The 22,460-nt window shown below is 39.5% G+C and overlaps 1 protein-coding gene and 1 long non-coding RNA gene across 5 annotated transcripts in view; one reads left to right on the top strand and one right to left on the bottom strand.

The window, feature by feature from the left end:
* Positions 1-22,460, top strand: part of hivep2a (HIVEP zinc finger 2a) — a 68,623-nt gene that overhangs the window by 15,906 nt on the left and 30,257 nt on the right. Inside the window, exon 1 of one of the 4 annotated variants that reach the window (XM_017492818.3) lies at positions 9,897-11,641. The exons of the other annotated variants lie outside the window; for them this stretch is intronic. The gene's annotated coding sequence lies outside the window, so the exon portion shown is untranslated. Of the gene's footprint in view, positions 1-9,896; positions 11,642-22,460 lie in introns of those variants that run through there. 4 annotated transcript variants of the gene reach the window in all.
* Positions 15,472-20,661, bottom strand: LOC108278979 (uncharacterized). Its single transcript, XR_001815434.3, has 3 exons — positions 20,583-20,661; positions 19,431-19,544; positions 15,472-18,153 (listed from the first exon to the last, which is right to left on the bottom strand). It is a non-coding gene; the product is annotated as an uncharacterized LOC108278979 (long non-coding RNA).

Raw genomic sequence — 22,460 nt, 5'->3', positions numbered from 1 at the left:
CCGTAGATCTCTAACTAGTGCAATGCTTGGAACTGTGGTATTTTACAAAAAGCCAGCTACTAACGTATGCGCTCACACTTGTTTTTTTTTTCGCATTTGCTTCTTCATCTTTGATCTTGGAGGCTTTTCAGTAGGTCTCTCTCTCTCTCTCTCTCTCTCTCTGAGCCTCGAAATGCATAAAAGTGACATCCGTCTGCTTGAAGGTATCGTTCACCCTCCTTGATTGCAGGTTAAAATATTAGGTAAAGAGACAAGCCAATATGTTCATCTTTATCAAAGGCCATGTTTTTACAGGCCTCACAACTGAGATGGAAAGAAGAGTGAAGTGTAGAGGAAAGTGACGACAGGAAGCGGCGCAAACGCAGACACCATTTAACCAAAAAAAACAAAACAACAACCCAACAACAAGTGAGGTATTAAGCGTTCTCACTTTTTCATGTCAATACAGTGTCTTTGTACTCTAAAGGAAGCTTCTACATTCTGACATGATTAAATGCTGCACAGCTCGAAGGCAGTCTTTATCTCATCTTGCTTTCCTCCTGTGAGAGGGTTGCCACCTGCGTGGTGTGATGTCAGTGGCGTCTCTTTCCCTTCTCTAAACACATGGTGTGATGTAGTGTGGATGAGCGAGAGGAGGTGTTGCTGGTGCTTTTGCTTATGCAGACACACACACACACACACACAAACACACACACACACACACACACAGTAGTGCGAGGGCTGGGGAAGTGTGAACCGCCAGCGTCAGGTCTCTAGTGCTCCCAGCGGCCCACGCTGCATACACTCACCTCCGTGCCTAAGCCTGCAATCTGCTCTCTGTTTGCTTATTCCTCTGTGAGTATGCACGTGTACGTGTGTTCATCTGTGCATGAAAAATAAAGGTTGAAAAATGTAAGAGCACGCAGCTAGTCTCTTTAAGTATGCACTTTGAAATGTCTGGAATATAAGAGCTTCCCAAATCACTTCCTGTGCTCTCCAAGGTTTCAGCCTCTTGTTACCCTTCAGCTAAAGCAGATAGTGTGGCAGTGCAGGATTTGTTTTAAATGCAAAAAAAAAACAAACAAAAAAAGAAGCGCTGATCTGGATTTTAGTCAGGCAAGAGCGAGGGCAGGTGTTTTGCTTCATTCCATCTGTGTGCTGGGCAGCAGCCATTAAAACCGACGTTGCCAGTCTCCGAGTACACCTTCTAATTTGGGCCCGTTCTACTCACCACACAATCGCAGGCACATCCGCTCTTCTGCTTTTCATGACACTTGGGGCTTTCTCACATGTTGTGTTCCATCCAGTACTCCTCCACACGAAGAAAAATTCTGTCTTGTATAACAATGCTGAACACACTGTAGATTACAGTAAATGGTGTGTATCAGATCTCTCTCGGATATTTTATTACTGCTACAACATTGGTGGTGTTTGTGTCTTTGAGAAAAAGGTAAAGGAAAGACACTAAACATGGTACTAACAAATTCTTTCAGTACATGTTTTCGTTTTGCAACAGACTGCGCCGGCATTTGTTGTTGACATCCTGCTTGCCTCTCGCATATATATCTAAAGGGAGAAATTTAAGACTCTTTATCGCTCTTTTTTGTAGCCCAAAGTGCTTTATTGTTTTCTATAAATACTAACGTGAATTCAGGAATCCTTTCAAAAATTGCTGTGATATCTGTTTTCTCATCTTTTTTTAAAAAAAACCACTTTTTTTTATAGCATACAATTATTTATGGTCATGTTTGAGTGTTTAAGAAATGCCATTGAAGGATTGTATACAGTAGCAGGAGAAGTGACCAAAGAAGGACAAGGAGACAAGAAAACGTATGACTTGTGTATCTTGTGCTTTGGAGACTGGATCAGAAGACGATATAACGCAGCACTTGTCCTGGTGTTTTAGAGAGAAGCAGTGTTACTCTGGAAGACCTGGATTCTCAGGAAAACCCTCTTGCTGTTATAGGATGCGTTTGTTTGAACCAGATTGGACTCAAGAGAGAGGAATTGGCTTTACACTTTATCAGCTCCAGCCATCTACAGAGTGTAAATACACACCCCGGCAAGGCCATTGTGAATTGATTTACAATTAGGCTCGGGATGTAGTTGATGAGAGCAGTGAGACAGCCAGATTCTTTTCCTCCTTCAAGCTGCTTCAAGGCTAGTTCATACCCTCCTTTACTATTGAATACTTTCTGTTCCAGTTTCTCTTGCCCTGTGAGGCTATTGATTGTTTATATTTTCATCTGTTTCCTCCAGATGCTCTGTCTGTGATTTCTCTTGTAACTCTCACTCTGCTTCTTCATGTTGCGCTGTTATTAAGCGTGATCATGCAAATATCTCTGCGTTTACAGACTATTCGTTCTGCTCATGTTGTCTCTGCGTGTATCCCTCACCCTGTTTTCACCTTTTTTCCTGCATATTTTTGTTCTTTCATCAGAGCATCTCTTCTTCTGCTATTCCCCGATGTTCTGCAAATGAGCATAGAGAAAGAGATAAATCTGCCCAATCCCCCCACATCACGCTGCTTAATTAGCTGTTGCACAAACGTCTGCGTCAGACTCGGTGGATGCATTACATAATGTGTTTTATAATTCATTGCATATTTCATGTCGAGCAGCATCCTGTGCTGCAGATGGGAATGTGAAACACAAGTGGAAGAAGGTTACGTGCAGTCACTTGGGGTTTGAGGCTCCGAGTGACACTAAATACAGCGGCAGTGTACAGCGTGCATCACTTTGACTACAGTGAAGGTTTAGCAAATCAGTGTACAAAACGAGCTGAGCAATTATCCCTATTTATTGCTAGGATATAAGGCAAGATTGTACACTTTTCCATGAGGACACTATTTCATTCTTTTCTTTTCTTTTTTTAATCTCTCACCTGACATGAACAGTTCTTGACAGAGCAGAACAAGATGTTTTGGTATCATGTCCTTCCAAGCTTAACTCTGTTGACTGAGTAATTGTTAAAGTAATCACTGAGTCATTTGTCTTCCCATAAGCCCTTGGCACCAAATTGCACAAATACTGGAATGGAAAGGGCATGAAAACAATCCCAGGCTGCACAGCAAACTTCTTGAGAGCAAACTTTCATCAAACTTTAGACTAGTCATTATATTGATTCTATATGATGATGTAGGGGAAATGTAAATCCACTATAAGCTTTGGAGGAAATACGTTTTGGGTCAGCCATTATAGTTTGTTGATGATGTTAAGGATACTGATTTGGAATGCGCTGAAAGTTTCTGCAGAATTGGTTCGATAGTAAGTAAGTTACTAGGCTTGTTGACGCGTGCTCTGGGGGAGAACTTGTGACCAGGCCACTGTTGCATGAGAAGATTGCATTTCCTCTGATATCTATGGTAGCACACTTCACTGACAGTTCCTTGTTTATTCCCCACTGGCAAGCAATGTATGTTCGCCAACCTATTAGAGACTGCAGCCTACTGTAGCTCATCCAGAAAAAAAAAAATTCAAAATCAGAGCTGTGATGTGGATTCAGTATGAGGGTTGGCTAGAAACCAATGTTGAACCAGAGGACGTTGAAAATGGAGAATATGCTCTACGCCAGCGGTCACCAACACTGTTCCTGGAGATCTACCATCCTGAAGACTTTAACTCCAACCATAATCGTGCTCACCTGACCATCTAATCATTTCCTTAATATTGCTTGGAGAAACCTACAGGAAGGTACTGTAGATCTCAAGGAAGATGGTTGGTGACCGCAAGCAAAGTGGTCTTAAGAGTGAGTTGTCCAGTCGTCCAACTGAGATTCTTGTTAGCGAGATATTTCAAGAGCACATGCTTGAATACTTGTAGGGTTTATGTGGAATTATTGTTGTAACCAGCAGGTGAACTGGTTAGAGTTTTTCATTCATCCAAATAGGGTCAAGTTCACAGCAAGGTCAACTGTCTGAAATAGTTTTTCTTCAATAGCTTCCTTCCATGTTTGTAGTGTATTTTGTGGGAATTTCAGGCATGCACATTAGTAACAAGAAGGACTAGACTTGTTGGAGGTGGAGGCATCCCCAGTTCTACTTTTTCCACTTTCTTTCTCTCTCTTTCACTGTCCTAGCTAAAAGTCAAATGTAAAAGTTATCATCACCAAGTACTTGTGTACTTTGTAACTGTGTAACTGTCATGCTTTTGAAAACATTTTCAGACACTTTTGTAATCCTGAATAGACTATGATAAGGACAGCAGATATTTACATCTTTAATCCAGATGAGGATGGGTTCCCTTCTGAGTCGGGTTCCTCTCAAATTTTCTTCCTCTTAAAACATCTTAGGGAGTTTTTCCTTGCCACCGTCGCCACTCAGTGGCTTGCTCAGTTGGGATAAATTCGCACCTTTAATATCTGTATACCATGTTGATATTTCTGTAAAGCTGCTTTGAGACAATGTCTATTGTAAAAAGCGCTATACAAATAAAATTGAATTAATTAAAATCTTTACATCATTTTTAAGTTTTAAGAAGTTGTATCTTTTTGTTATATCATCTTATTTGTCATTATTTATGTAATCCTTTAAGATTAAACTGCACATTAATTTAAACAAGAAACACCGTGTGTTTTAAACTCAAGCATTTCTTTTGGACTTCATGCTATGGTCACTTTTGCCACCACGTATGTGGCAAAACGCAAACAATAGAACTAGAACGCAAACAATCTGGAATGGTTTCTGGAAGTCCATGCATGTCTGGAATGGTGGGGAAGTCCATGGGGTTGTCCGGAAAGTGTCCTTGAGTCCAGGAGCACACAAGTAAACACACAAGTAACAATAATTGAAAAAAGTGCTTCTAATTATCACATATATTAAAAGCAGTTAAATCTTATGCATGATCAGTGTTTTATAGAATGGCATAGCTAAAGATTAAATCCCATCCAGTCCTTTGTTTTAGTGTTTTTTTTTTTTTTTTTTTTTTTTTTTTTAATATGCTGGTTCATTCAGAAGCAGAAAAAGAGAATTTGCCAAATTTTATTTTGCATGGCCGCAGGTGATCCAGTGGAACTTTGTATCCGGTTTTGGACACCACATAAGAGGTGGTATTCATGGAAAAACTTGAGTTATTCACTGTGCACTAAAGCATAGTGCTGTGTTTGTTATGCTGTTGTAGGAGTCACCCAAGGCTTCACATGCTTTAGGGCTGGAGGCATTTGTGGGGCATTCACTGGAACAGGGGGTGTTTGTCTGTTTGGGAAGCCCCTGGTCCTCATTCCTGGCAATGACCAGCTGATCCGACTCTGAGGTTAAATATGGTTGTGCTCCTTTGGGTGATCACTGAATGCTGTGTGGGTGTTGGAGTAGTTGTGTTGGAGAGGTCAAAGGCCAAGGAGTAGCTCAGCCTCGGTATGCTTGGCTTCTAAAGTAACAGGTGCCACAGGGCAACATGAGAGTTCATGGACTGATGGGAATTTTCAGGGGAGGTGTGATCTTTGGTACCTGACCAAGAATGTTTTTTTTCCACTCCCGTGGATGAAATGAGAGACAGCTGCTCCAGAGGAAAACACAGCACCAGCAGGTTGTGTAACAGGCAAAAGTGAATCCCGGAGAGGTCAGTTACTTCCTTGTACTCCAATGTGCGCTGCTCACATAAGAGATTGATTGTTTGTTTTTGAGCAGTTGCAGAGTGATTGCTTTTACCAAATGCTTGCTCCTGGCCATCTGATGACAAAAAAAAAAAAAAAACTACAGGGTTTGCTAAGATCAAGAGGTCAATTTCATGATACGAAAGTAGCACTTGTGTGATCGAGGTTAGAAGCAATCTGTCACAAAGACACAATGGTCTCTGTATGGCACATTTTATGCTAATGATGAATTAAAATAAAATGTACATTTAGAAAAGAAATCATTAAAAAAAAAGATCCTTCAAATGTGTCCTCGTTCACCCTTACACATTTTTATGTTACTGCAGGTGCTTTCTCTTAAGTAACTTGGTTAATGCATCTATTCTTAATATTAACTCCACCCAACAGGAAGTCAGCCATTTTGAATTTTGTGTGTCTTGATGGGTATTAAACTTTTAAACAATTTCTGGAGGATTCATGAGATTCAAAACAAATTTGGTCAATATGATGCAAAGAGGTCCATGATGTTAAATTGTGAAGGACTTTCTGATATCTTAGACATGATATCGTTGCCATAGTGAGACAGACAATCAACTAACATGTTACACCACACCAACAGGAAGTGAGGCATAATTCCACTGTATCTTACAACGTGGCCCAAAATTTAACATTACATGTTCAGTGATGGGGCATGGGGACACACACATGCCAGTAGTGATTCGGTTTCATACTGCCTCCAACCGGCAACAGAAAGTGAAGCTTATAGACCAAACGTTTTAATACTCCTTCCATTGGGTTTATCTGAGTCATACTAGATTTATTCAGCATGATGTGAAGATATAATGCATAATGATGAATTGCTTAGTCAATGCTGATATCTTGCATGGTGTTGCCATGGTGAGGTGATAAAAAAACAAACAAACAAAAAAAACTTAACGCTCAGACAGGAAATGTAACATAATTGCACTGAACATCATGCTGTGTGGGACAAATTTAAAATGTGTGGTTCATGGTATGTGCCGATAGTGAGGCCTTGGGGCTTGGGCATCCAGTATCACCTCTATGCACCAAATATGGCACCCATTTGAGCTACATGTTTTCTTAAGACAAGCAAAATTCACAACCTCATCCATGAATTAGCTCAGCAAGATGTCAGCCATTTTGGATGTTGTATATTTTGACTGGTATCAAACTATTATTTGTGAAATCCCCATTTTGGTTACCATTTTGGCCAGTTACCACCCCCATAATTGATAGCCTTGCCTATGATGATGCTAACAAATAGGACTTTGCAGTGTCACTAGATATCAAGAATATGTACTGTAGGTCTGTATGTTCTGCTCCCTTGGCTCCCAGCCTCGGATGGCTGTAGCATCGCTAGGATTAGAGTGTGATACCACTCTGGAGCCCTGATGCAACTATTATATATACATTCTGGAATGCCTTCTGTCATAATTAGAAAATGCTCTGCATGTGCAACTTTAATAGAATGAGGGAAACTATATTCTCAGTGCGCATATTAAATCTATGTATAGTCAAGTAAAACTTGCATCAAAAAGCTCAATACCTTGTTCTTTACTTGAGATTTTGCCTCCATATGTACAGTACATTTATGTTCCCCTTGAAAAGCCCAACAGTGGAAGACGAGTGGCTGCTTATTCTGAAAGCAGCACATGAATTGCTTTTAACTTTGTTTGCCATGTCCTTTTCACAGAAACTCTCCAAATAGGTTCAAACATGGCCATCGCTGTCAGCATTGCCAGAATTGCCATGGCAACACTGCTTCTCAGCCAAGTATTGCCGAGAAATATTCCTTTTAACAGTTGGTGAATAATGTATATTCATTCATTCATTCATTTATTCATTCCAGCACAAATGGTATAAATATAGAATCCAGATAAGAGGTACATTCCTGATTTTATCTGGAACACATGTAGTGCGTCATCCGGAGTGAGTTTGATGAGGGAGCGTCAATTCAGTTCAAATTCCTTGGTGTGAGTCTGCTAGTAGAGCTGGCTAGCTGTGATAGCTTCACATGAGCACCATTCCTTGTAAAATGCGTGGTTTGAACCTTCTAGAACAAGCAGTTCTGTTATTCACTTCCAGTGTATTACGTGTAAATTAAGTTATGGTGAAATAGTTAATCATGATTCATAGCAACGACTATCATTATGCTAATCTGCAGTGTCGCTAGCTAATTACAATATGCTAAGCTAAGATGTAATGATCTGTGCCCTATTGCTAATGTACATAATATCGGAAGAGATGTCGGACAACTGCAACATTACATTACATTTGTATAAAACATGTGATGTGTCAGTCATAAAAACAGTCAAACGAATGAAAAACCCAATATATTACTTGTGAACTCATTTCAGCAGTCTGTATGATGGCCGTGCTTTGTTACTGAGAAAGAGTTTTCCTACATGCTTACAGCAATACTTAAGATTAAATATTAATGAAGTAAAGATGTACTGAAGGTCTGTTTGCTAGAAGAGCAGATAGATCTATTACATGGTGAGCTATTGCAGGAGCATGAAGAAATGCAGCATCAGTCATAGCATTTCATCTTCGGTGGTTTTCAGTGAATACGCTCGGTGCTTATTTCATATTAAGAAACCACAGATAAAGGCCTGGAGAAGATAAAGACCTGATCTAATACACTATATGGCCAAAAGTTTGTGCACACCCATATGTCCTTGTTGAACATTCCATTCCTGATTTATTCCCCCTTTACTGTTATAATAAGCTCCACTCTTCTGGAAAGGCTTTGGGAAGGGGATTTGTGTTCATTCAGCTACAAGAGCGTTAGTGAGGTTGAGGTCAAGCACTGATTTTGGGATGTCGAGGAGGCTCCAGTTCATTCCAAAGGTGTTCAGTGGGGTTGAGGTCAGGGCTCTGTGCAGGACACAGACAAGCCACACGTGTCTGGAAGAGCTCGCTTTGTGCACTTTGTGTCGTGCTGGAACAGCTTTGAGCCTCTTAGTTCCAGTGAAGGAAAATTGTAATGCTACAGCGTACAGAGACATTCTATACATCTGTGTGCTTTCAACTTTGTGGTAATAGTTTGGGGAAGAACCACATATAGTATGGGTGTGATGGTCAGGGGTGTACATACTTTTGGCCACATAGCGTATTTTGTGTTTTGTTGTTATTTTAAGCTCATACGCTCTCAGGTTATTATACAGTTGATCATAAAGCACATTATAACAAGAGTTTGGGATCAGACCAGTCACAGAGCTGTAGAAGTAGATTTATCTTCGTATTGTAAAATGATGATAAAATTCAATTATGGGGTTTTGACATGAAATAAGCACCAAACATATTGATTGGGAACGGTCCATGGTACGCCATAAATGGTGCCATATGGCCCTTAAATCTAGGCTAATTTAAGCATGGAGTGAAATTAGTTTTTAGAAAAGACACTTTCTATCATAAAGAGTGTGACAAACATGTAGTTATCATTTTTTCTTCTTTTTCCAGACACTTCCTTTCACTCCAAAAAATCTTCATCAATCAAATTTATCTGTCTCTGATAACAGTCATAATGTATTAGTAACTTTGTATCTTTTTTTTTTTTTTCCCAAGGATTGTGTTTCCAGTGCCATTTTCAGCTCTCTCTACCACAATATCATATAGGGCTCCTCTTTAGGCATCACATGCTTTTTTTTTTTGTGACAGCCACTTCCCTAGGGGATGTTGTTTACAGTAAGACTTGCTTAGACAGGGAACATGAGCCCTGGAGAATCAGAACCGCTGGTTGTTTTTTCTTTTTCTTCAACAGTCTCTTTGTGAGAGATCCACATGGGATCACAGCATCCACTCTGGCAGTCAGGGGAGGTCACGTATATTTAGCTGTGAAAATTGGATTGTACAAGAAACAGCAGAATGCATTTGACAGCTCAGGAGCAAACATGTAGTGCTGATAGGGGAATGAAAGTTGTCTGATTCACCTCGAGTTGTCTAAAACAGTATTTCCCAACCTTTTTTTCAGCGACAGCACCCTTTTCTAATTCACAAATTTTCTAAAATTTGTGGCACCCTACACAAACAATAATGCTGGACAGTGTTAGCTACATGAGGATGAAGTTGATGGTCCAGAAGCATCTGGAGCTTTTCTTTTAAGAAATCTGTCCATATTCTTTTGCACTACACATGCATCATCACACGCTAATTATTAGGATAAAACACACGCATATGTTACGCATACTGATGTTGACGTGCTGCTGACAGGTCAGCAAGGGGATTCGAGGAGGAGGGAATTCTAATTTTTTTAATATATAATTTATTTTTATTATTATTATGCGTGTGTGTTTGTCTTATTTCTGTGTCTGTGTTATTATTTCAGACATCAGATATTTATTATATATATTAAATGTTTTATACACATTTCAGCATTTTAGAAATGTTTGAAGGATTTTTACACTCCACCCCTGCTCTCATTAGATGGCACCCCGGTTGGGAAACACTGGTCTAAAGCGGTGTGCTTGCAAATATAGTTGGTTTTGTGGAAAGAGTGTCGTGGTAATTGTATGAATCAGTTGCAGTTTTATTACCTGGTGACTCCTACACTGCCGTCACTCATGACTAATAAATCTTTTGCATTTCTTGACACTTTTGATTTCAAAAAGTTAGGCGGTGCGGCTCGTTCCTTTGTCACGTCCAGCTTCAGACAATAGTCCATGAGGAATAAAACGTCACCGTGCGTGTTGTAGGAACATAATCCACACTGGGTGGTGTGATATGTTTTAAACTCAACTTGTGATTTTGTGTGTGTGTGTGTGTGTGTGTCAGAGCCAAAACATCCTTGTCTGTCAGGTTTCTAAGTCAATCTGTAAAATGTTTAGCGATTTCACGCACAGCGACAAACACAGAAACACACTGATGAGCCTTGTAACCCTTTAAACCGTCCACCGTCGTTGTGAATGTTGTCATGAGCCGCATCACAAATCGAAAACTCTGACCTTACATTCGAAAGTGTCCGTGAATCTACAAGACTGGCACACAAAACAGATCTTTTAGTAGGTTTTAAGGTGACATGAGAGGTTTTTCTGGAACATGGCAGAAAACTTAGTTACAGTTTCACCTCTGATTGTTACAAACTCCTTTTGAAATGCTAAATAAAATCTCAACACCAGAACATCACCATATCAACAGTTACTGTGAGATACAGTATGATAAAGGTAAATACAGTGCATTAACATACTGTAGATGAATGAAAATCCTCAGCAGCGGAGCGTTGGTTAGAAACTCATTCTCGTAACCCTAGTATGAATGGTGTCACAGTGCTGCTACTTTCCCCCCCATACGCTCTCCTGCACAAACACCTACACAACACATTCCTGTGATCCACAAATCAATCATATAAGAGTCCAGCCAGCCAGGAATAGAAAGGAGAAAGCACAACTGTGAAGGAATTTTGCACACGTTGGCCTGGTGAGCTATTTATAGTGCTGAGGGAGAGCTATAAATGAGGGAGGGCAGGAAGAGGAAGTGTTGCCTTGTTGTTATGCCCTGCTTGGCATGCCATGGACAACCCCAGGTCAAAGGCACTGAGGCCATATGGTTAAAGTTTGGTCTGATAAGGCACTGTGTCTAAACCACACACACACACACACACACACACACACACATACATACACACACATACACACACATACACACAAGCACAAACACACACACTCAAATGCCGCTTTCAGTCTGTGCTTCGTTCCCTAGATCTCGTCTATTTGCGGTCATGTCTCGCTTCACAAAAATGTAAACTTCATTTGCGCAAGCAAACAGAACCAGCAGAGTGCAAGAGGCTGCCCGAGCGCTGAAAGTGTGTCTGAACGTAGCCTGTTGTATAATCCCTCTAGGGGCCCCAGTGCTATTTTTGTTCCTGGATATGCGTCACGATTGGGTATTTTCTCTGGTGACTAGCTTACATCAGTAGGTCTCCTAGCATACGCTCTATCAGCGAGTGTCTTCTGATTGATGGGAGTTTCACTAGGCAGTTTCGTCTCTCGTATTCTTGACTCCCTCGAAATGGACAAAGGAAGTGCAAGCACCGAGGAACGCAGCAGATGACTGAGGAGCCAGTGAAGCCAGGCTGGTATGTAATCTGCTTTTTTTTTTTTTTTTTTTTTTTTTTTTTTTGAAGGCAAATCTTTCACTCTCTGAGTGTATATACAGCCGCACTACGAGTGGTGCTTGTGTTAGTCTGTGGGTGTGAAAACAGACAGAATGGCATAACCAGAAATGACAAGCAGGAAAGGAGTGGCAATCGTAGACAACTTGCTCTCTGTGAGTGTGTTTAGAGACTTAAACGTTAAACTGCTGGTTTATGGGCAACACTTTCCTCCTTTCTTACTTTCTTTCTTTCTTTCTTTCTTTCTTTCTTTCTCTTTCTGTTTCCTCCTGCTGCACTTCTAGGAGCACAGTGCACAGCTGAAACAACCAAACATCATAGCACAGAGATTTTAGTCTCTGATACAGTTTGTTTTTCAGGTTCATCTGCTCCATGTGCCAGGAAATGTCAGTTCCCTCACAGGACAGTGATGATACAGGATAGATCTCCTTTGTTTCAGTCCTCTCTAAACTGTCCTGGCAGGTGCTATTACAGTCTGGAATAGTTTATGACATGATGACATGATATCTGATGAACACACATGAAAACACCAGGAACACCAGGAACTGGGCAGTGGGCCTAGACAAGGTTATAGTTTACATACTTAACAACTCTAAATATGAGTTGATGTCTCTGCCTATTCCCATTTAAGAACGGCAGCTAGTTTAAAAGTGCATGGAATATTGTTGAGACGCTTTTCTTGTCTATTTTGCATATAATTCAGCCACTCGAGTCATTCACATGCGCACATGCACGTCTCGCCAGCCCACGCTAAGTCTTATAAACATGGGGTAGCCCTGGCATTGAGTTTACAGTGACCTTGAAAGACAGTGAGTTGTTTCCTCACTCCCTTCCTTTTCTTGCACTGCCTGTCTGCCTGTGGGGCTGGAAGAGGGAGAGTCAGTCCTCCTGTCTGATACTGTAGCTGTGGAATGAAACCTGCCTCTTCTGCCAATCGAGCTAAAACCTTTTCCAATCACAAATTCTCAGACATCATATAATCGCTGTGTGTCTGCAGCATCTCTGGCTTACCTAGAATCATTTTAAGGATCAAGTGTAGGGAAGGTGTCTGCTTAGCGTTGAAGACCTCATCCAGAGTTTTGAGGGATTTGACAGGATGCATTAAACAAGCTGAGTTGTTTTGTCCTGGTTGCTCTTTCTGCTTTCTAAACTCTTACATGATGTTCAGATCTAACAACAACAACAAAAACAACGAAATTGTTATTATGATTAGGGACCCAAGCACTGAATGTGTAATGGTAAATTGTCTGCACTTATATAGCGCTTTTTTAACCTTAGTGGTTCCAAAGCACTTTACACTGTGTCTCATTCACCCATTCACACACACACTCACACATCAATGGTAGCAGAGTTGCCATGCAAGGCGCTAACTTGCCATTGGGGTTCAGTGTCTTGCCCAAGAACACTTCGGCATGTGGAGTCATGTGGGCCGGAAATCGAACCACCAACCCTACGATTAGTGGACAACCCGCTCTACCACCTGAGTCACAGTCGCCCAACAGCATAAATTGTTTAGATTAGATGAGATTAGATTAGGTTCAACTTTACTGTCATTGTGCAGAGTACAAGTACAGAGCCCATGAAATGTAGTTAGCATCTAACCAGAAGTGCAAATAGCAATATGTCTAAGAGATTAAATTCTCACTAAGAGTTTTGTTTCAGGTGTTTTGAGTTAATGATCTGATTAGAGCTCTTCTTCTCAGGTGGACATTTCTGTATTATAAATTCTTTATTCCAATATTTTGAGATACTGGATTTTTGATTTCCATGAGCTGTAAGCCGTAATCATCAAGATTAAAACAAAAAAAGGCTTGAATCTAGAATATATAAAAGTTCCACTTTTTAAATTAAATTACAGAAAAAAACAAACTTTTCCCTGATATTCAAATTTTTTGAGATGCACCTGTATGTGTGTGTATAGGTATGTGTGTGTGTGTGTGTGTGTGTGTGTATGCATGTATGTATGTGTGTGTGTGTGTGTGTGTGTGTGTGTGTGTATGTATATATATATATATCTCACACACACACACACATATATACATGTATACAGAAAATATTATGTTCTATAAATTATGTGTATCACCATGACATATGTTAACAAACAAGCTTTGAGTTCATTTGCAACTTGGTAGGGCTTAATCTCTTAACATGCCAGCTATATTTATTATTACACAATACTTGCATTCTTTTATACAACGTAAATACCCATGCAAGCAGGAGCTTGTAAGCACAGAAGTAATGAATAGCAGAAGGTGCTAGCCACTTGGCACACCTACCACTGCACAAGATTGCAGTTTGACTCTCATTTACAAGGTACATCCCTACTTCTTCATCTACTACTCTGCTTTGGCAGTAGAACAAGAAGTAATTGTGAGCAGATTTTGCTTCTGCTTATTTTCCTGGTTACTATTATTTGATGAAGTAAATGCTAATGTTAATAGTGTGTGTGTGTGTGTGTGTGTGTGTGAGCGTGTTACATATGCTTCTGTCTCTGTTATCAGAACCCTCTGCTCTGTTGATTATTTTATGTTGGGGATTGGTAGAGAGTTATACTGACCTTGCCACTTGCTTTGGATTTCTTCAAAGTTAACAGAGAGCACTTCCTTTAGGCTTTGGTAGCATATAAGGAACTAAAATATTTCAGTTGATGACATGACAGAGATTTTCTGACTTTCAAATGCATAACAAAACACCATACATATCTATTAGCTCTCATATATGTACACAATATGTATTGGTCATTTTTCTTTTATTAGTTAGTCAAATTATCATGTGGTGTAACTGCCTTAATATTAGTGCAATTCTGAAAACTTGTTTAACACTACATTTTTGTATATTTCAATTTTGCCATATTTAGTATAATTTCAAAAGTATTTTACATTAGTGAACATAACTGCAAAGCATTTATAGCTGTTTCATAATTCACTGTGATGTTAGAGGTCATGTATTTTATGAAATATCATTTGGTGCAACCATCATGAAAAGGCCATTTTGAGACTTTTATACTGAAAATAATTCAATGACAAAAAGTCACTTCATAGCACAATTTGCCAATGATCCTTGGAAACATCTAGTCTTGTTTAGACTAGATCTAGTTTGTTAGACTGTTCTATAGTTGCCATATATATGGCTGTCATGTGGTAAGACCTCATGAAAACGAAATTATATCTATAAATCTATATCTTTTACAGATTTTATAATAGACTTTAATTGAAACTTGAAAATATCATGTAGTGTGACCAAAAATCATGTGGTGCGACCACTGTCTGTAATACATACGTCTTTCTCCTGCAATTTCAAGCCAGATTTGTAGACAAATATTTTATTTATATTCTGTACAATTTTATGAGAAAACAGAAAACTGTTGTCTAGATGCAACTGAGTAGCAAAGAAAAAACTGTCTGCCACAGGCAGTGGATTAACTCTGATCCTAAAGCAAGAGCTGAGTATCTTGCTAAAAGAAAAGAAAGGTTTGACATATATTAAAAAAAAAACATACGATGTTAACATTGCCGTATTATATTTCTAATTGGCTGATTATGATGAGAACTCTTCTAACTAGGGCTGCACAATTAATCGAATATTGATCTCAATTATGATTTTGACTGCCCACAATTACATGAATATGATCAACTGTGATATTGATGTTTAAAGTTCATCCTCCGCTCATAGAAAACAGTGCTGCATATCAAATCAAGCGCTTCCTAAACTTGCAGCCACTTACAACCATAGAGTGGCACGGGGATGACGTCATTTTGTATGCCAAAACCCAGAAATTAGTTAGCATTTTAGCGCTTGTGCTGTGAGCTTTGCTTCGGGTTTCAGAGCACGATGCCAGCTCCAGCGCTTGGCCGAGGGAATATCATGACACTAACATGTTGCTAAATGGGACTACAGATGTTGTCAGGGACATTAAACGTCATCACGCCGAACAGGAAACGTCTTTGCAGATAAACTGGTTCAGGTGTGCTGTGCACAATTACCAAAAAAAAAAAGGTGGATGAAGATTCATTCACAGAGTAAATCCGTATTGTGGAAAATGTTTTTGAATCAAGTTTGGGAAATTTGTCTGAAGCTTGGTGATGGTGACGTTGAAGTCGAGCGACCGTGGTGTAATTTGTTTATAGTGTACGGTTAGCTGTTTATTTCTGGGGATCGTATTTAGGCTTCAAACTTCATAAAAGTTGTCTTCATTATTGAAAATTATCTTAATGGTCAAAACGTGTTAGTATTGTAAACGTTTGTGGATCACAGAGATTGTTTTTTGTGATAATCCAAAAGCCTACGTGAAAATCCTATTGGGTTTTTGTTTGTTTGTTTTTTACTGTGAATTTGTGATCAGTATATAATAAACACCTTCAGATGGTTCAGACAGTTGTTCTGTATTACGCTAGGGATAGGATGAAACATTCATTATCGTTTCATCTTAATTAGGTGGGACTGACCTGCTATTGTCATGAAAAAAAGGTGATTTATACATGAGTCACAACATATGAATAATTGAAGGGCTGTTTTTGCAGTTTAGCTTCCATATACTGTATTGACTGTATGAATTGGGGGTGAAAGAAACTTTAACAATGTTTTACATGATACGTCAACCTCTTGTTTCAAAAACGCAAGATGAATTTGGTTTTCCATTACATGGGCACAGCTTCTGTTCTTATCTATCATGCCATGCATTTTAATTGGCCTCTTTCATATCTAATTTACGTCAAAACATTGTATGCTATTGTTTTAGCTATCAGTGAAGAATAGTGACCTGCTAAAGACAGGCAGGGAGTAGCAGAAAGAGAAATGGAGGGCTGCATCCACAAGTTACAGGGAGAGAAAAAAGATGGCTAAGGCTGTGTTAGACTTTACACCTCCATCCATGGAAAGTAGAAAGTGATTTTAACACTCATTGCGTGTTCTTTAACACCATGCATGCTCTTCTCATCATTTGGTGTGATCACCCATCATGTGGCATAAGCAGTAATTGCAATAAGAATATTACAATTCAAAATAAGAAATGTAGGTTCTGTGGCTAATGTTATTAATTGACACACTATGCTCAAGTGAATATTAGTCTTGTACAATTCGTTTTATGTTGGTAACAAGTCTGTAAAGTTTATAAATTGGGAAGCGGTTTAGTTACAAGACAAATGTATGTTGCTGACTTACTGAAATTCATAAGTAATGCATAGTTATGTCTAATACTTTGTAAAAAATTTTTTTTACCATATTAAGGAAATATATTATTTGGTGGCTAAATCATGGTCGCACCACATGATCCTTTTAAAGACCATGGCCAGTGAATTATTTAAATAAATAAAGTGTGCTAAATTCACATAATTTAATGTAAATAACCTTTTCCCCTTCTCTCTCTCTCTATCTCTCTCTCACACACACACACACACACACACACACACACTTTCACCCCACTTTATCATAGATTGTACCATTTGTTGACTCACTGTAGTTCTCTCAGGACTTTTCATGTTAGAATATTTGACTGTTTACACAGACCTCAGACCAGCTGGGCCATGTGACAGGTAATCAACACATCGGTGTTTATTCTATCTCCCTGTTTTCTTAATACTCACTTCCATTTCATGCTGAATGTGTTATCGATTAGGTCTATTTGAGGAAAGATCTCAAATCAACTTTTCTTACCCAACACTAACACAGACAGTCATCTCAGACTCCAAATAAATGTTATAAGAAATGATGCTTTTAACACATTCTCACATAAACAACTAAACTAACATAGTCAATTAGTCAAATATCGGATTTTTGTCGTTTGATGCGGCTACATGTGACTATTTATATTATGGTTTTAACCAACCTGTTAACGCCTACACTTGGACAGAAAAATAGTACTTTTGCTATGCTGTGGGAAGTGTAGGAGTCACTTGAGATATGGTCATGTCTTCTTCACCAGCTTTAGGCAGTTGGTTCGCTTTAAGTGTCTGTTTTATTTTGGTCACAGTTACACATTTTCTGTTCTAAAAATACAACGTTAAAACCATTTTTTCCCAAGCAAATTCTCATAAAGACATCAAGATGAGCATATAATTGAGTGGTGTACATATTGTATTCATCACTTTACAGTGTAACGTATCAGTTATTATCAAAGTAGCAGTTGTTCTTAAAGCCAAATTATAGCCAATCTGTTGAAAACCAGCACAGCTTCATAATAAGTTGGTCGCAAATACACGGAGAATCATACTTGCTGGGGCTTGTGACCCAAATCTAACAAATCCCATGCCAGAGGACTGTGGAGGTGTATTGCTGTTAAGACAGAGCTGAACCAGGCTCCTTCCTTCCCTGCGAGTCAGTGAGTGTGTTTGTGGCCTGAACTCTTGCTGGGATAAGCTCTCCATGCCTTCTGTTGAGCCCAGACCTATGCCAGCTCCTTTGTAGGAGGAAGGGACAAAACGCCTAGCTTCTGTCCAATTGTGGGCTTGTTCTTCTTCAAGGTAGGGAGCAGATACGTGCTGTAGGAAGAGAGAATGGAGGTAGAAGAGAGATTATGGATCATTACCTGCTTTCTTAGTAAGAAGCCATGATGGTAAATCTTGCAATTATTATGACATAAAAAAATTATTTTTGCACATTTTTAACTGGCAAGTACAGTAGCCAGGTCCAGTGAGTGGGCTGAGCTCAGGAAATGGGCAGATAGGCATGTAGGCCCCAGGACCTCTATCACAGATGGTCCACCGACACTACCCCAGGTTTGATGATGAAAAGAATGAATAAAAAAAACAAGCCTCTTGTTTGGATGAAACTAAGGCATGGGGTGAGGCATCTGGCTTTCCCTCAGGTGAAAGGGCATTTGGTCTTGGCAAATAACCCATTTTTGGGAGGAATACAAGTGGAATTTGGTGTACAGGACTGGGTCTAGACTCCATGCAGAGCTGTAAGAGAGCATGGAAGAGCAGCCAGGAAAATAGGCTTAGTTCCACTGTGTAACAGTCAGCCTGCAGTTGAGCCCACCTGTCTTCCCTGGCCTAGGCTATGTATTTTCCTGTCAGCCTCCAGACGTGAGGAAACCTGCTCACCAAAGTGTAGATGCACATGACCATGGCCGAATAAACATCTTAGGCTCACCTGACTTCATTTTTATTATGGAAAGTTAGAGCTGTAGCAATAGTCATCAGTTATTCTGTAGAATTTCCATAACCAGTAGTTCTTTTTTCTGGTATCTTATTGATTGCATTAAAATACATATAATAGGCTATAGAATGAAGAATACTTTAATTCTGAGATGGCGGTGCAGTGTGCTCTTATAGTAGCAGGAGTAAATAAGCTCCAAATATGAACACCTCAGCTCGTGGAAAGATGAGCTGGATAAAACCACCCTAACAATGTTACATTTAAAAAAAAATAATAAAAAATTCCAGCAAATGGGGATTTGTTGGATGGTTGCTATGGTGTTGAGTGACTTCTGAAACATCCGATCAGCGTGCTGCCTGTGAGTAAGCCAATTATAGCACAGATATGAGATATGTCACAGTCAATTCAATCAATTGTCATGCTATTAAATGAACACATGGAATTTTTCCTGATTTTGTTTACTGTAGTTTATAATATTGTCAGTTGCCAAACCATGCACATTCCTTCAACAAGCCAGTTACAAAATATAACCTAAAATGCACATTTTACAACCCTGATTGAATGTATGCTATTGCACTGCTGGCTTTGTTCACCATCACACAACCCACACTGATTTATTATTATTCTTTTTTTAAATCAAGGTCAGTCTTACTCTCACCTCAGCATTTTTCAGTGCTCAAGCCTGCAGCACTCTGGAATGGCTGACTTTCCATCTGCTCCTCACCCATCTCTCCTTTAGTTCCAGGAAAATCTGCTGCCCTGATCATTAAGACTGGAAAAAAACAGAGCTGGCTTTACTCACCAGGCTGGTGACTTGTGCCATTAAATTATAAAGCTTGTTTGTGTGACTCATTCTCATCATGGACTCATTGTATTTCTAAGACTTTTTTTTTTTCCTTCCCAAGAATTCTCCTTCCAAGTTTGATTGTAAAATGAGCTTTTGGGTGAAGGTGTAAAAGACGGTGAAGTGAATTTGCCCCATTCTGTCCTTTTGCACTGCTCTAATTACATTGAAGTATTTTTCTTTTCCATGCCTCACACCACTTTTGGCAGGACAAAGGCTGTGGCAGTATTTTTAGTCACTGAAAGGAGCAAGATACAACTGGCCGAGTCAGAAAGAAGGACGAAGTAGGGATGGAATAAGGGAATAAATAAAAGTCACAGCTCAGGAGTAGAGGTGGGAGTTGTGGGTTGCCAAGGACAAGGCAATGCTGCTCTATTTAAAAACCGCAGGAGTCTTTGAGTGCTGCTGTCAGGGGGTATGTGTGCGTGGAGTGTGTGGAAGGAGAGACAGGGGGTGCAAGTGTGTGGGGGAACAGCGAGAAGGAAATAGGAAACCGCCGCTAGCATCATACTTCTTATTACAGTGCCATCCGGTCTGACCACACACTGCATCAAACATGACAGCAAGGACAGCCAGGCACTGTGACACAGCTTTCTCTCTATGCTCACAGGAAGGAAGTAAACATACATGTAGTGTACAGTATATCTAATGAAATATTGCAAATATTTTATTCAAAAACTTACATACTGCATACACATATAGTAACAGTGCACATATAGTAATTCTAGCTACAGTTATTTTTTTTTACTGCTTTCCTTTCAGCAAGATGTTGATCATACTGTATATTGAACATGGTATTAAGAAAAGTTCATGTTATATGTTTTCATGTTACATGACACAATACGTATTGTGCTATACCTTTAAACAAAAAAAAGGCATTGGTACTTAGTTCTGTGAAAACCTGACCATTAAAGAAACCTGAATGTGTAAAGAAAAAAAAAAAAAAAGCCAAAACTTAAGTCTTACCCATTGTAAAGCTTGAGCCAGAGACCTAAAAGAGTAGTAAGAGTACTTTGCACTTCACATGTATCAGGGTCACTCTAAGTACAAGGCTCACAGTTTACTGTCTCAGAGTTAATAAATAGGAGCAAGCTCAGGGAGGGAGAGAGAGAGAGAGAGAGAGAGAGAGAGAGAGAGAGAGAGAGACAGACGAGAGCTGGCCACTTATGCCTCTGCAATCACCCAAACAGACTCGCCAAACAAAAGCAGCGTAGGAAGCTTTTCGGCTACTGTGAGAAACCAGATCTTTATTTGGTTTCTGTCTGTGTTTATCGCCCGTGGAAACAGTCAAGGCCAGCCAGGTTACAATGAGAAGGAGCACCACAGAAGAGGAGGAGACACCATGCTCAGATTGTATTGTTTTGGACAGACTTTTTGCAAGGGTTGTACGTAGGTTGGTGTGTATGAAAGTTCTCAGCATAAGAATACAGCTATTTTATTATTTATATATATTTTTTACATTCTAGGTGCTAATGCATAAATTATTCACAATGGGGTACTTTACTATTGCACTATTACATTTATAAATATGATAGCCACCAATAGAATATCAATTATGTTGGTGATGACACATTTATGCTCCCACACTCCGTGATGGGAAATAAGTATTCAGACCCTTTTGTTTTTATTGTTTAATATACCTCAAGCGTGTATATCTATTTCACATTTACACACACAATGTCTTTTGACTTTATACTTTTGAATACATCCTTCATGATCCTACATTATTTACAGATTGGAGATGACTACGGGAAGAAGTATTTAGCTTTTTATGATAGGATGCAATTCTGGAGCGCTCTTGAGTGATTTTGGCTGTGTGTTTGGGTGTCGTTGTCTTATTGAAATTTCCATCTTCTCCATAGATTCAGTTTCTTGGTGGATGAGATTTAAATTCTTCTTCAATATATCCAGCTATCTCTCCATTCATATTTCCTTCACCCCAGTACCAATTGCAGAGAATCAGCCCTCATATCACGATGCTCCCAGCACCGCGTTTCACTGTGATGATCTGTGTATCCTGGTGTTCTTGGGATCATACGCATAAACCTTTCCAAACATGATGATCAGAATTATTGCCAAAGAGTTTTATTTTTGTTTCATCTGATCAGAGTGTATTTCCCAGAAGAGTTATGATTTGTCTAAATGATTTTAGACGTGCATCTCTGTGCTCTTTTTTAGCATAGGAGTTTAGCGTGAGGTGCAGGAACAGAGATGATTGTGGTGCAGTTCTTTGTGTAGCTGCTGCTTTCAGGTTGTCCTGCTATTCGAGTGACTGCTACCTTCTCTCTTACCTTCATTATCATTAGTCTGAGAGCACGTTGTGAAATCTTGTATGGCACACCTGTCCAGGGACGACTGGTTGTGGTTCCATGAACTTTCACGGGCATATTATCGAACCAGTTGTGCTGCCAGTGATGTGTAAGGTCTTTGCTATGACTGTAGCTTTTTCCATTCAGGAATATTTTTTTTGCAGCACTTATATTTAGAAGTCTATATGTGCACTGGACGTATATTAAAAAACAAAAACAAAAGTGTCTGGAAATTTATTTCCACTCACTGTACACATAAGTACACACAAACAAACCTCTTGAGCAGATGTAGAGCATTTGTGTCTGGCCTGCAGGAAGGGAGGAATGTGGAAACCTCATAAGGAACCTCAGATTTTTCCATTCCTGCTGCGTACACATCTCATTATCAATTTTATGTGAACACTGGAAACTCCTCCAGCCTGGGAGCCTGTGTTAGTCTGGCCCTTTCATGCTCTTCTACCCAGTGCATGCATTCTTTGCGGTGGCACATGGAGTACTGATTTAGGTTTATAGTTATACTATGGCCAACTAAAAT

The sequence above is a fragment of the Ictalurus punctatus genome, chromosome 2, assembly GCF_001660625.3.
Source record: "Ictalurus punctatus breed USDA103 chromosome 2, Coco_2.0, whole genome shotgun sequence".
In the NCBI taxonomy this organism is placed as follows: domain Eukaryota; kingdom Metazoa; phylum Chordata; class Actinopteri; order Siluriformes; family Ictaluridae; genus Ictalurus; species Ictalurus punctatus.
The sequence above is the reverse complement of the archived record's forward strand: the minus strand, read 5'-3'. Positions and strand labels throughout refer to the sequence as shown.